The sequence below is a fragment of the Pleurodeles waltl genome, chromosome 6 (assembly GCF_031143425.1).
Source record: "Pleurodeles waltl isolate 20211129_DDA chromosome 6, aPleWal1.hap1.20221129, whole genome shotgun sequence".
In the NCBI taxonomy this organism is placed as follows: Eukaryota; Metazoa; Chordata; class Amphibia; order Caudata; family Salamandridae; genus Pleurodeles; species Pleurodeles waltl.
In genome coordinates this window covers 1,318,082,842-1,318,094,998 of record NC_090445.1, presented here as the reverse complement: position 1 = coordinate 1,318,094,998, position 12,157 = coordinate 1,318,082,842, and positions in this window count along the sequence as shown.

Sequence of the window (12,157 nt, the reverse complement as noted above, 5' to 3'; positions counted from 1 at the left end):
TCCACTAATGGGATTGCAGTAGATGGGCAATTCTTCTTAGACAAATTCTTGCCAGTGGGGTGAACAACTCCTTTGCCTTACGGTGAGATATTCAACACATTCTTGATGTGAAGGTGCAAGCAGGATAGTGGCTTGAAAGCAGACATCCACTACATGGGTGGTTTGTTATTTATGAAATGGTCTGGAACAGACCACTGGACCAGGCTCATGAGCACTTTCAAGAAGCTGAGAAAGGACTGGGTATCTGACTAGATGCAGAGAAGAGCATGGGCGAAGCTACATACCCATTCTTCATGGGGACAAAGCCAGTAGAAATGTCAGATAAGGATCATGATTATCTAAGACAATGTGGAAGCATTCAGACAGCCTGCTAAGTAGAAAGGTCACACTGCAGCGTTTGTCATCCCTACTAGGTCAACTAAGCTTTGCAACTTGGGTTATACCTTTAGGCAAACTAGGGGCCAGATGTACAAAGCTTTTTTCTGTTCAAAGACATGGTGGTCTGCTGACCCCCAGCAGGCCACCATCTGTGCAATTGTAGCCATTCACAATGGGTTACAAATTGTGACCTGCCTCATGAATATTGATGAGGCAGGTCCATTTGCGACCCTATGCGAATCGTTAACAGTGTCAAACACACTGTTGTACATTGCGATTTCCTCAGAGCAATCGCTAAAAGAATTGCTATTAGGAAATTGAATACATACTAATTTTTGTACTTCTGGCCCCTAATAGATAGCTAGTCTCACTGTGAGTTTCGAGCATAGCCACCATTTTACAAGGCTGAGGAAAGAAGTGATGAATGACCTGAAGAACTTGGATTAATTCCAGGAGAATTCCATTAGGGTAGCAATATGGATGGTAAGATAGTGCCTATTAGAGGTTTGGAGCTTTAAACAGATTCAGCTAGAAGTCTGAACTTTGGGGTTTTCTTGAGTATCAAGTGGTCACCAGCAGAGCGGCAGCAAGAGTGGAGAGACAAAGGCCCTCATTCTGACCTTGGCGGGCGGCGGAGGCCGCCCGCCAAAGTCCCGCCGTCAGATTACCGTTCCGCGGTCGAAAGACCGCGGCGGTAATTCTGACTTTCCCGCTGGGCTGGCGGGCGGTCGCCTTCAGACCGCCCGCCAGCCCAGCGGGAAAGAGGCTTCCACGATGAAGCCGGCTCGGAATCGAGCCGGCGGAGTGGAAGCTGTGCGACGGGTGCAGTTGCACCCGTCGCGTATTTCACTGTCTGCACAGCAGACAGTGAAATACATGTAGGGGCCCTCTTACGGGGGCCCCTGCAATGCCCATGCCAGTGGCATGGGCACTGCAGGGGCCCCCAGGGGCCCCGCGACCCCCCCTACCGCCATCCGGATCCCGGCGGTCCGACCGCCGGGATCTGGATGGCGGTAGGGGGGGTCGGAATCCCCGCGGCGGTGCAGCAAGCTGCGCCGCCGCGGAGGATTCAATGGGGCGGCGGTACACTGGCGGGACCCCACCAGTGGTGCCGGTCCGACCGCGGCTTTACCGCCGCGGTCGGAATCCCCATTGGAGCACCGCCGGCCTGTCGGCGGTGCTCCCGCGGTCCTCCGCCCTGGCGGTCAAAGACCGCCAGGGTCAGAATGACCACCAAAGTCATTGGGAAAACCATCAGTTTCTTAGAACTGTTGTCTATGTTGTTAGTAGTTGAATTTGCAGTGGGTTTTTGGGGAACTAAGGCATTGTATTTTGGTCAGACAGCTGGTTGATAATGCAAGTGCTAAAGAAGCTTTCTTGTGATCTGCCCACACTGTCAGAAATAGGGTCTCTAATTGGTAGTGGTTTGCACCCTGTCTAAGGAGATACCCGCATTCTAGCCAGGGTAAAGGAGGCACATAGCTAAGATAACCCCTGATCACCCCATTGGTAGCTTAGATGAAGCAGTTAGGCCTATCTCAGAGGCAATGTTTAAAGTATTTGGACATACACAGTAACACAGCAGCAACACCACAAAAGTACTCAACACCAGTTTAGAAACATAGCCAATATTTATCTGAGTAAAACAAGACCAAAACGCCAAAATGAAACATTCACAAGTAAAGATATGAATTTTTAAAGGTTAAATGTAATGAAGAGCTTAGAAGCACAATAGCTCCAACTGGGGCTATCAAAGCACTTTGATAGAGTCGCTTCCAACAGTCTGGTGCCACCCATGAGGCAGCCCGATCAGCCACAGAGTCATATAGACCCCGGTTATAGTATCTTGGTAAATGATGAGGAAACAAAGATGTTGCACAATGTTGGGGAGGTGAGGTGTCGCTGGAGCCGGTGCGATGTCGGTTCAAACCTTGCCCCATATTTATACTTTGACAACCGACCCCGCGGATGTCAAAAATCCTCTGTATGCGTCATTTTTTGTATACGGGAAACCGCCTTGCGTTAATGACGTGCAAGGTTGGCGTTCTGGCCCAAAAAATGACTTTAAGGCCTGTGTGCCTTATTTATACTCCTGCGTCATTTTGACACACAGGAGGGGGCGGGCCTTAAAAAATGGCGCACAGCCTGATGTTGCGCCGTTTTTTAACACCTGGGTGAAGGCAGGTGTTAAGGGACCTGTGGGATCACTTTCATGGTCTCTGACCATGGAAAGAGTCCAGAGGTGCCCTTCCCTGCACCCAGGGACACCCCCTGCCACCCTCGCCCACCCCTGGAGGACACCCATGGATGGGGGGACCCATCGAAGGTAAGTACAGGTAAGTTGAGGTAAGTATTTTTTTTTTTTAAAGTGGCATAGGGGGGCCTAATTTGGACCCCCCACATGCCACTGTGCCCAATGACCATACCCAGGGGACATAAGTTCCCTGGGCATGGCCTTTGGGCAAGGAGGCATGACTCCGGTCTTTGCTAAGGCAGGAGTCATTTCAATGGGGGTTGTGCGTCATAAAATGGCGCAAGTCCGGTTTGAGGCATGATTTTTGCCTGAAACCTGACTTGCACCATTTTTTGACGCACAAACCCCATTTTCCCCTGCCGGCTAACGTCATTCCTTAAATAAAGCACCTGCTTGGCATTTAGAAATGGCGTTAGCGGGCGGTAAAAGTTTTGACGCAAACCAGCGCCGGCGCTGGTTTGTGTCAAAAAGTATAAATATGGGCCATAGTGTGCACAGAGTCCAGTGGTTCCTCAAAGACTTAACAAAGGCTAAAGTAGATAATACTAATGATCTCCTTTGTGGGAGTGTGGTCGAGCAGTTAGGCTTATCAGAGGGCAGTGCAAATCATTTGTTGTACACACACAGGCAATAAATTAAGCACACACTCAAAGACTAAATCCTGGCCAATTATTTTTACATAGCAAAAATATATTTTGTTACTTTATTTCTAGAACCATAAGATTCAGTTTGCAGGTAAGTACATTTGCAAGTAGGTATCCAACATAGGTATCAATTTGGCAAGTTAAGTGGTTTTCAAGAAAATTGCAAATAACTGTTTTAAAAGTTGACACACTGCAATTTTCAAAGACAGTTCCTAAGGAAGAAAAGTAAGTACAGTTTTTTAGGTAAGTTTCAGACTTACAGTTCCAGTCTCCAGGGATTAGGATATCCACAGGTTGGGGTTCAAGTTATTCCCACACACCCACCACCAGCAACATGGGGCCGGCCGGGTTCAGAGGTCAAAGTTGATGCAGGATTTAAAATTGACTTCTATGGAGACTGAGGGCATTTTGAGTCAGGCCTGTTTGCAGATAAGTACCTGCGTCTTCGGAGGGCAGATCTGGGGGGTTTAGATGAGCACAGGGGGGCCAGAGATCAGCACCAAATGCACACCCTCAGAGGCACAGGGATGGCCGGGTGCAGGGTTCAAATACAACATCTGGCTCCCAATGCTTTTCAATAGGGGGGCCCTGTGGGTCACAAAGGTGCTGCAGGCTGTGTCCAGGGGGTCGGTTCTGCAAAAACACAGGGTTAACAAGGAGGGGGGCCACCTGCTGAACATCACTGGACCGGTGGTCAGATATCCCAAAGCCAGGGGGCTGCGGGTGCAGGGGTAACTTTGGATGTTGGGAATCTTCACCCGGTTCTCTCGTGGTTAGGGGGGGGGGCTCCAGATTTAGGCTGCAGGCATTGTGTTTGACAGGAGAGGTCAAGCCATGGTGGATACTAGGTTAGAATCGCTGGGGGACCAGCTCTCCTCGCCTGGGCTACCTGGACACGGGCCGTGGGTGTCGGGTGCCGAGTGGGCAAGGCTCGCGGATCTGGGGTGGTTCTGGAGTCCTCTGCTGGATTTTCTTTCTGGACAGGGCAACTGTCCACGGGAGATCTTGGTCCACTGGGGAGCAGGCAATCCTCATGAGGCTTTTAAGAGGTTGCTGGACCTGCAGGATGCGTCGTCTCTTTTGTAGCAGGGCTTCAGAAGCTGGAAACAGGCCTGTAGGGCTGAAGCCAAATCAGTTGGTGTCTTCAGTCTTCTCTGCTGGGGGTCAGTTTAGCAGTCCTTCTTCTTTCTTCTTGTTGTCTTCTTGAGGTTGCCAGGAATCTGATGAGCTAGGTTTAGGGGAGCCCTTAAATCCTGGATTTAGGGACGTTACAGGGGTCAGAAGGCAGTAGCCAGTGGCTACTGCCCCTGAGGGAGACTACACCCTTTCCGGTGTCCGCTCCCTTTGGGGAGGGGGACACAGACCTAACCCTACTGGTCCATGTTCTCCAAACCAAGATGGAGGATTTTGCAAGGAGGGGGTCACTTCAGCTAGGACCACCCCTAAGATGCTCAGAGCTGAAGTGGTCACTCCTCCTTGTTTTTCCTAACTTTCCCATGGACTTGCTGCCAAAAGTGGGGCTTTGTCTGTGGGCGGGTATCTCAACTAGCTGGAGTGCCCTGAGTCACTGTTACAAGAGGCCTGAGCCTTTGATGCTCACAGACAGGTTTTACAGTTCCTGCAGGGGGGAAGTGTGACGCACCTCCACCCAGTGCAGGCTTTGTTTCTGTCCACAGAGGGGACAAAGGCCCTCACCCCATGTGGTCAGAAACTTGTCTAGAAGTGGCAGGCTGGCACAGACCAGTCAGTCCTGCACTACAGGGGGCATATCTAATTTGCTTCAACATCCAACACTGACATCAGTGTAGGTTTATTGTGCTGAGAAGTTTGATACCAAACTTCCCAGACCTCAGTGAAGCCATCATGGAGTTGTGGAGTTTGTAATGACAAACTCTCAGCCCATATATACAGTATGGCCACACTTTACTTACAGTTTCTAAGAATGGACTTAGACATTGTAGGGGGGTATTGCTCATGCAGCTATGCCCTCACCGATGGTATAGTGCAGCCTGCCTTAGGGCTGAAACACCTGCTAGAGAGGTGACTTACCTTAGCCACAGGTAGTGATTTGTGGGCATGTCATCCTAAGAGGGATGCCATGTTGACTTTTTCTTTTTCGCCCCACCAGCACCCACAATCTGCAATGGCAGTGTGCATGTGCTTGATGAGGAGTCCCCCAGGGTGGTATAATATATGCTGCAGCCCTTGGGGACCTTCCCTGGCCACAGGACCCTTGGTACCATGGGTAGCTTTTACAAGGGACTTAACTGTAGGCCAGGGGTGTGCAAATTGTAGAAGCAATGGTACACTTTTAGGGAAAGAACACTGGTTCTGAGGCCTGGTTAGCAGGACCCTAGCACATTCTCAATCAAGTCAGCATCAATGTCAGGCAACAATTGGAGGTGTAACCATGCCACAAAAAGGGCACTTTCCTTCAGACGCCAGCTCTGAAATCGTTCTGGAAGTTGATATACTAGTTTCTTCCATGTTGCACCAGAACTCACTCCCAAGGGCCCAGGGACTGGATTTGGCACCACTTGGCAAGCCAGGACTCTCAGCAAGGGTAGGGAAGTTGTTGATGTCCCTAAGACCTCTTACACAAGGCAAGCTCAGACAAGCCCTTAGAGAACCTTTGGAAGCAGGATGTAGAAAGCCAAGACTAGTACTTTTACTCCCAGGACAGAAGTAGCAAGCAGTAAGCCATCACAACAAAGCAAAAGGCAGAGTGGCAGTCCCTCCTACAGCATCCAACTTTTCTTTCTGGCAGAATTTCATCAGTCCAGAAGGATTCTAAATATGTGGTGTCAGAGACCCAGTACTTATACCCATTTCTGTCTTTGGGCAAACTTCAAAGAGAAGTCTTTGTAGTGCCCAAGACTCTGCCTTTCCCTGACCTGGCCCCAGACACACTCCAGGGGGTTGGAGACTGCTTTATGTGAGAACAGGCACAGCTCTGTTCACGTGCAAATGTCAGCTTCTCCCACTCCTCCTCCTTAGGAACACCCATCAGCCTGGTGACGGGCAATCAGGATGTGCAGGGTACACCTCAGCTCCCTTTGTCCATTCACCGCAACATGTATTCAGCAGACAAGCCGAGGCATAGAATGGTTAAGCAAGAAAATGCCTACTTTCTTTTTGCTGGATTAACATTGGTCTTAATGCATCGTGAGCAAGCAGAAGGACAAGCAATTAAAATGATTTATAATTCAGTGCAGTAAGTCGAGGAGTGTTTCTTTCTCTACTGAAATTGTGATACCCCTGCTTTTGTGGTAAGCCATTCACAAGATGACAGTTCCTCCAGACCAGTCGTGTTTTGGTGTTCTGGTTCCTCAAGAGAACCCCTGAATCCAGTGGGATTGAAACGTGTCGAGAATAGGGAGCAGCGGTGAGCGCTAATAAAGAAGGCCTTTAGGGAGAATTCAAAGTATTTTCTTGTAATGCACATCATTCCTGTCTGAGCTACAACAAAAACTTACAATTAGTGCCTCTGCACTATTCTGCTCTTTAAGGAGGAGCCTTGAAGTTCTGCGAATGAGTTAGGCTCTGAGTTCCCTCTTTTTGAAACTGGTGCAGAACCTGAATTTCAGTTTGATTTTTTTTGTCATTGTTTGTTCTTGAATTTGTATTATTGTCAAATGTTTTTGATGTAAGTAATGTTTGTGCAGTTCCAAATTGTTCTATATGAGGTAATTGTTCACTTCTGTATTTGTTCTTCTGTGTGTAATAAATAATTTTCAATTAAAATTGTTCTAGATAAATGTTATGTATAACTACAGTGTTGTCTCTTGTTCTGTTTGTGTAGTTTGATTGGTCTAGCCTTGCTGTTTTAGAGGCCATACCCCTTTTCTATTACGGTACTTTCTAAAAGTTGCATTTTCAAACTCACAATTCAAAAACCAACACCACCAAAAGAAGTATTTTAAAACTGTGAGTTCAGAAACCCCAAACTCCATTTCTCTATCTGCACCCAATGGGTAATTACACATAAAATATATTTCAAGACAATCCTCATGCTACCCTATGGGCGAGAAAAGCATTCCAATAGTGAAAGCCGAATTTAGCAGTATTGCACCATCAGGACATGTAAAACACACCAGTACATGCCCTACCCTTTAAATTAAATTAAAGGCCCTTGGCACACACAGTGCACTCTACTAGGAATCTACTAGTAAATCAAATACAGCAATCATGGATAAACCAATCACCAATACAATTTACACGAAGAGCACTTGCACTTTAGCACTGGCCAGAAGTGGTAAAGTGCAGAGAGTCTTAAAGCCAGCAAAAATGAAATTCCGCACAAGATCAAAAAGAGGCGGCCAGATGCAAAAAGACAGGGGAAACCACAGAAGAGCTGGCAGGTCTAACACACACATTCTGAGGTTGCTCAGCATTTTGATCCTTACATATATATTTAAAGAACAGTATTACTTTCATGGGACAGCTTGAGAAAAGGAGCAAAAAAATCACATAGGTGATCTTTCTCATGTCAAAGGGACATTTTTGAGGTGATTGACACTCAAGTCAGAGAAATAAATTACATCTTTTCCACAAGGTCTTTGGAGCGTTGGATAAGCAGGATCAATAAACTATAGGTAAGATCACTCTAACAATGGACTCTGCGTAAGTATGAAGTGGGCATCAAGGACATTCAGAGGTGTCATATTAAGGTGCTCAAGGTCACTGTCCATTGGTTGTCTAGCATTTCGGCTGCAGAGTTTGTGTTGTGGGTCTTGGTGAGTAGGAAGGTGATATCTTAGGCAGAGCTAAGGGTGTCTGCTTTAGCACTGATATCGAAGCTGAGGTAAAAGGCTGATGTGCCAAATGGTTTCAAGATAAAGAAAAGCAGGTTGCAGTAGATCCATAGTCATGCCGGGTGGCAAGAGAGAATTTATTGGTTTAAATTCTCTCAAGCCTGGAAAACGTATATACTGATCTTTTTGATACTCTTTTCTTCAGATGTCAACCCTTGATGGCTTTTTAAGGGGCTGCTTGAGGAAGGGAGTTAGCAATGAAGAGGAAGGGTATAGAAGCTTTGAGGCCTCACTGCTGAATGGAGAACGACAGAGCTCGTTTTAAGATGCCAAAGGGCATATTTATACTCCGTTTGCGCCGAATTTGCGTCGTTTTTTTCGACGCAAATTCGGCGCAAAACTAACGCCATATTTATACTTTGGCGTTAGACGCGTCTTGCGCCAAAGTATGAGGAAAGAGCGTCATTTTTTTGCGTGAACCCCTTCCTTGCGTTAATGAGATGCAAGGTAGGCGTTCCCGTCTAAAAAAATGACTGTGACGCAAATGCGTCGTATTTATACTCCCGGGCAAAAATCACGCCCGGGAGTGGGCGGGGCAAAAACCCCTGCATTTGCGCTGGATTTTAGCGCCTGGGTCAGGGCAGGCGTTAAGGGACCTGTGGGCTCAAAATGAGCCCACAGCTGCCCTCCCATGCCCCCAGGGACCCCCCCTGCCACCCTTGCCCACCCCAGGAGGACACCCAAGGATGGAGGGACCCATCCCAGGGACATTGAGGTAAGTTCAGGTAAGTATTTTTTTTTTTTTTTATATATTTTTTTGGCATAGGGGGGCCTGATTTGTGCCCCCTACATGCCTCAATGCCCAATGACCATGCCCAGGGGACATAAGTCCCCTGGGCATGGCCATTGGGCAAGGGGGCATGACTCCTGTCTTTACTAAGACAGGAGTCATGTAAATGGCGTCTGGGCGTCGTTAAAAATGGCGCAAATCGGGTGGAGGCGATTTTTTGGCGTCAACCTGACTTGCACCATTTTAAGACGCCCTAACGCCATTTTCCCCAACGCCGGCGCTGCCTGGTGTACGTGTTTTTTTTCCATGCACACCAGGCAGCGCCGGTCTGCTAGCGCCGGCTAACGCCATTCAATAAATACGGCGCCCGCATGGCGCTTCAGAATGGCGTTAGCCGGCGCAAAACTTTTTGACGCTAAACTGCGTTAGCGCAGTTTAGCGTCAAAAAGTATAAATACGGGCCCAAGTTCTAAAACAGGTTGGACCAGTAAAAGCGCATCAATCATTTTGGATACAAAGATGGAGCAGAGAATATACCCACTGCCACCACTGAACCAATATCTGGTGATAAGGCCGCAGGGTTAAAGGGGGTTCCTGCTTCGTGAGAATGGAAAACTGTTGACTGACTACCATTTCAGAAAAGTTTTTAAGACATGCATAGTACATTGTGACTTAGATTAGAGCCCATTAGGCAGGCATTTACTCACAACAGGTGTAATAATGGTGGTGGCAAAGGCTGGTGTACTCTGGGAAACCATCTAGAAAGTGAGGCATTCTAAGTTAAACTATTTTAAGCACTACGGGCCAGATGTGTCAAGATTCCAGGTAGCAATTTCCAAATTGCGAATTTTAAGAAATCGGAATTTTAGAAATGCAAAACGCGATGTATCAAATTTGAAAATCGGTAATAGCGATTTCTTAAAATTCTGTCAGACATCCAGACAAAAATATGTGCAGTGGGTTTTGCGCAGCGCTCTGTGGAGGAGATACCCAAGCGATGGTACGACTTGCGGTCCCATGCCAAGGAGAGGGTGGCCAGCAGGCTAAGGGAGGCAAGGAGCACCGGAGGTGGACCATCCACCCAGACACCGTCCACCCCCCATGGAAGACCTGGTGGAGTCCACATTGCTGCCAGAAGCTGTCAGTGGTGTAACTGACATTGACAACTCAGGGACACCCACCACCAGCAAAGGTAAGGCCAGTGATTATGTGTATCCCCACATGTGCATGTACACATGCCCCTTAGGAAGTAGAACCTAGCTTGATGCACAATGAAAAGTAGTCCATATCACATCTTACATACAACACAAACAGTGCCTTTTTCTGAACTATCAAATTACCTAGTAGATATCCTTCCCCAAACTCCCCAGCTAGCAGTCTTGTGTGTATCCCGCTGTGGCGAAAGATGTAGGAGTCATGTGTGCTCCCTGGGTATTTGGCCATGAGATCAGTAATGATGTAGGAGGCATTGCATATCACCTGTATTTGATAGAATGATGGTTTTTACGGTTGCGATACACATACTCACTGGCCGATGGTGGACAGATTGCTGCATGTGTCCCATCAATGGCACCAAGGACATGTGGGAACTGTGCTATCTGGTAAAAATTAACTTTAGTTTGTTGTAATGCCTGTGGGGTGTTAGGGAATCTTATGTACAGTTGTATTCTGCTCAGCATGGCATTGAGAAATGTGTTGAAAAATCTAGAGAGGGCACTCTGTGATACCCCTCCAGCTGCTGCTATGACCCCTTGACTGATCAAGAGAGGCACCATGCCATGAAAGTGGATGCTATAATTATTTATTGTAGAATGTAATATAAGCACCTCCCACAATGCTTATGAGATTTGATTTAGAATGGGAATTTAACACTCCAAGGATATAGGCATGTTTCACAATGCTTGTAGCACTAGAGAAACCATATAAAGTAAAGCATTGCTATGCATATATACCTTGCATGTTTATGGAAATGTTTTATATTCAATCAATCAAGATATATTTATTTCGGAATAAATACATCCTTAATACGAGGGATAAAAAGGCAGTCATTGACCTAAATACATTAGATCCCTATCAAATAAAATACACAAGATAAAATATGTCTAAGCATTCTTATGTGAACAGCCTCCACCTGTCATATTTCAATTTGTTAAATCCTCCTGATCAATCTTTTGGCGAGCGTTGCACAAGTACTTAAGCACTCCAGGTGACTGCGAGATCATCATTAACATTCATGTATATGGGATATGGATCAACGTTCATATATCATCAACATATTAACTTTCTGCTGTCCCTCAGTCCCTACAATACACAGTATGATTCAGCTAGAGTACTATATGCAGAACACTCCTTGTCATCCTTCTGCATTCAATGTCCCACTACCTCTCATTTATAGTGTTTGATGCAAAGTGCTCTTAATCCTTCCCTCGTATACAATGCTCTATTATTCAACCATGTCAAATAACAATGGACCAGCCTTTGCTGCCTCTGTCTGAGAGATATTAATCAGCACACATCAACAGTATTTCATTATACGCTAGAGAAAGGTGACAATCAGACGTATTGGTACCCCTTCAATGGAGCTCACAGACGATATAGAGACAAGAAGTAGTGAATGCCTTGGAGTACTGTAATGCACAAAGATTAAGCAGTAGCTAAGGCTTTGCATCTAACAAGCTACATCCTACCTAGAAATTGTACGGTAAACGTCTTAAGTGGCAAAAGAGCCAATCTTAAACTCAACATGTAACTTCCTTTCGAAGGAGTTGGAGATAGAATTCAGGTATTTTCCAAACAGAGGGTGGAATTTAAAATACACAAAATTCTTGATAAGAGAACCACAGGAGGCAGTCTCCAAATTCTTCTGCATTACCCACTGCCGGTATAGTTTCTTAGTACATCTCTTTGAGAGATTTAACTCACTAGATGGTTGATCACAGTAGTTAATTAGACATATGGATATAAGCATCTTCCTGATATTGTTACACCATTCAATCTTATGGAATCTGTCCAGCTTAACTACCCCCTGGAATGCTTCAAAATAACTGGTGAGTTCAGGAGTGGTTCTAAGGCTCTGCTCTGAGCCTAGCTTTGGCAGCTGTACCATTCCTGCCCAAGTCAAAACCTAATAGGTTGGAGGGATGTCAGACCTGACAGCCTTAAAGTGGTCACCCCTAACTTTTTGCCTGCCTCCCTCCACTTTTGAGATACTGTTTTTGCTGGGTTTTAGACTCTGTGCACTTTACCACTGCTAACCAGTGCTAACGTGCATATGCTCTCTCCCTTTAAACATGGTAACATTGGATCTCACCCAATTGGGCTGTTTAATTTACTTATA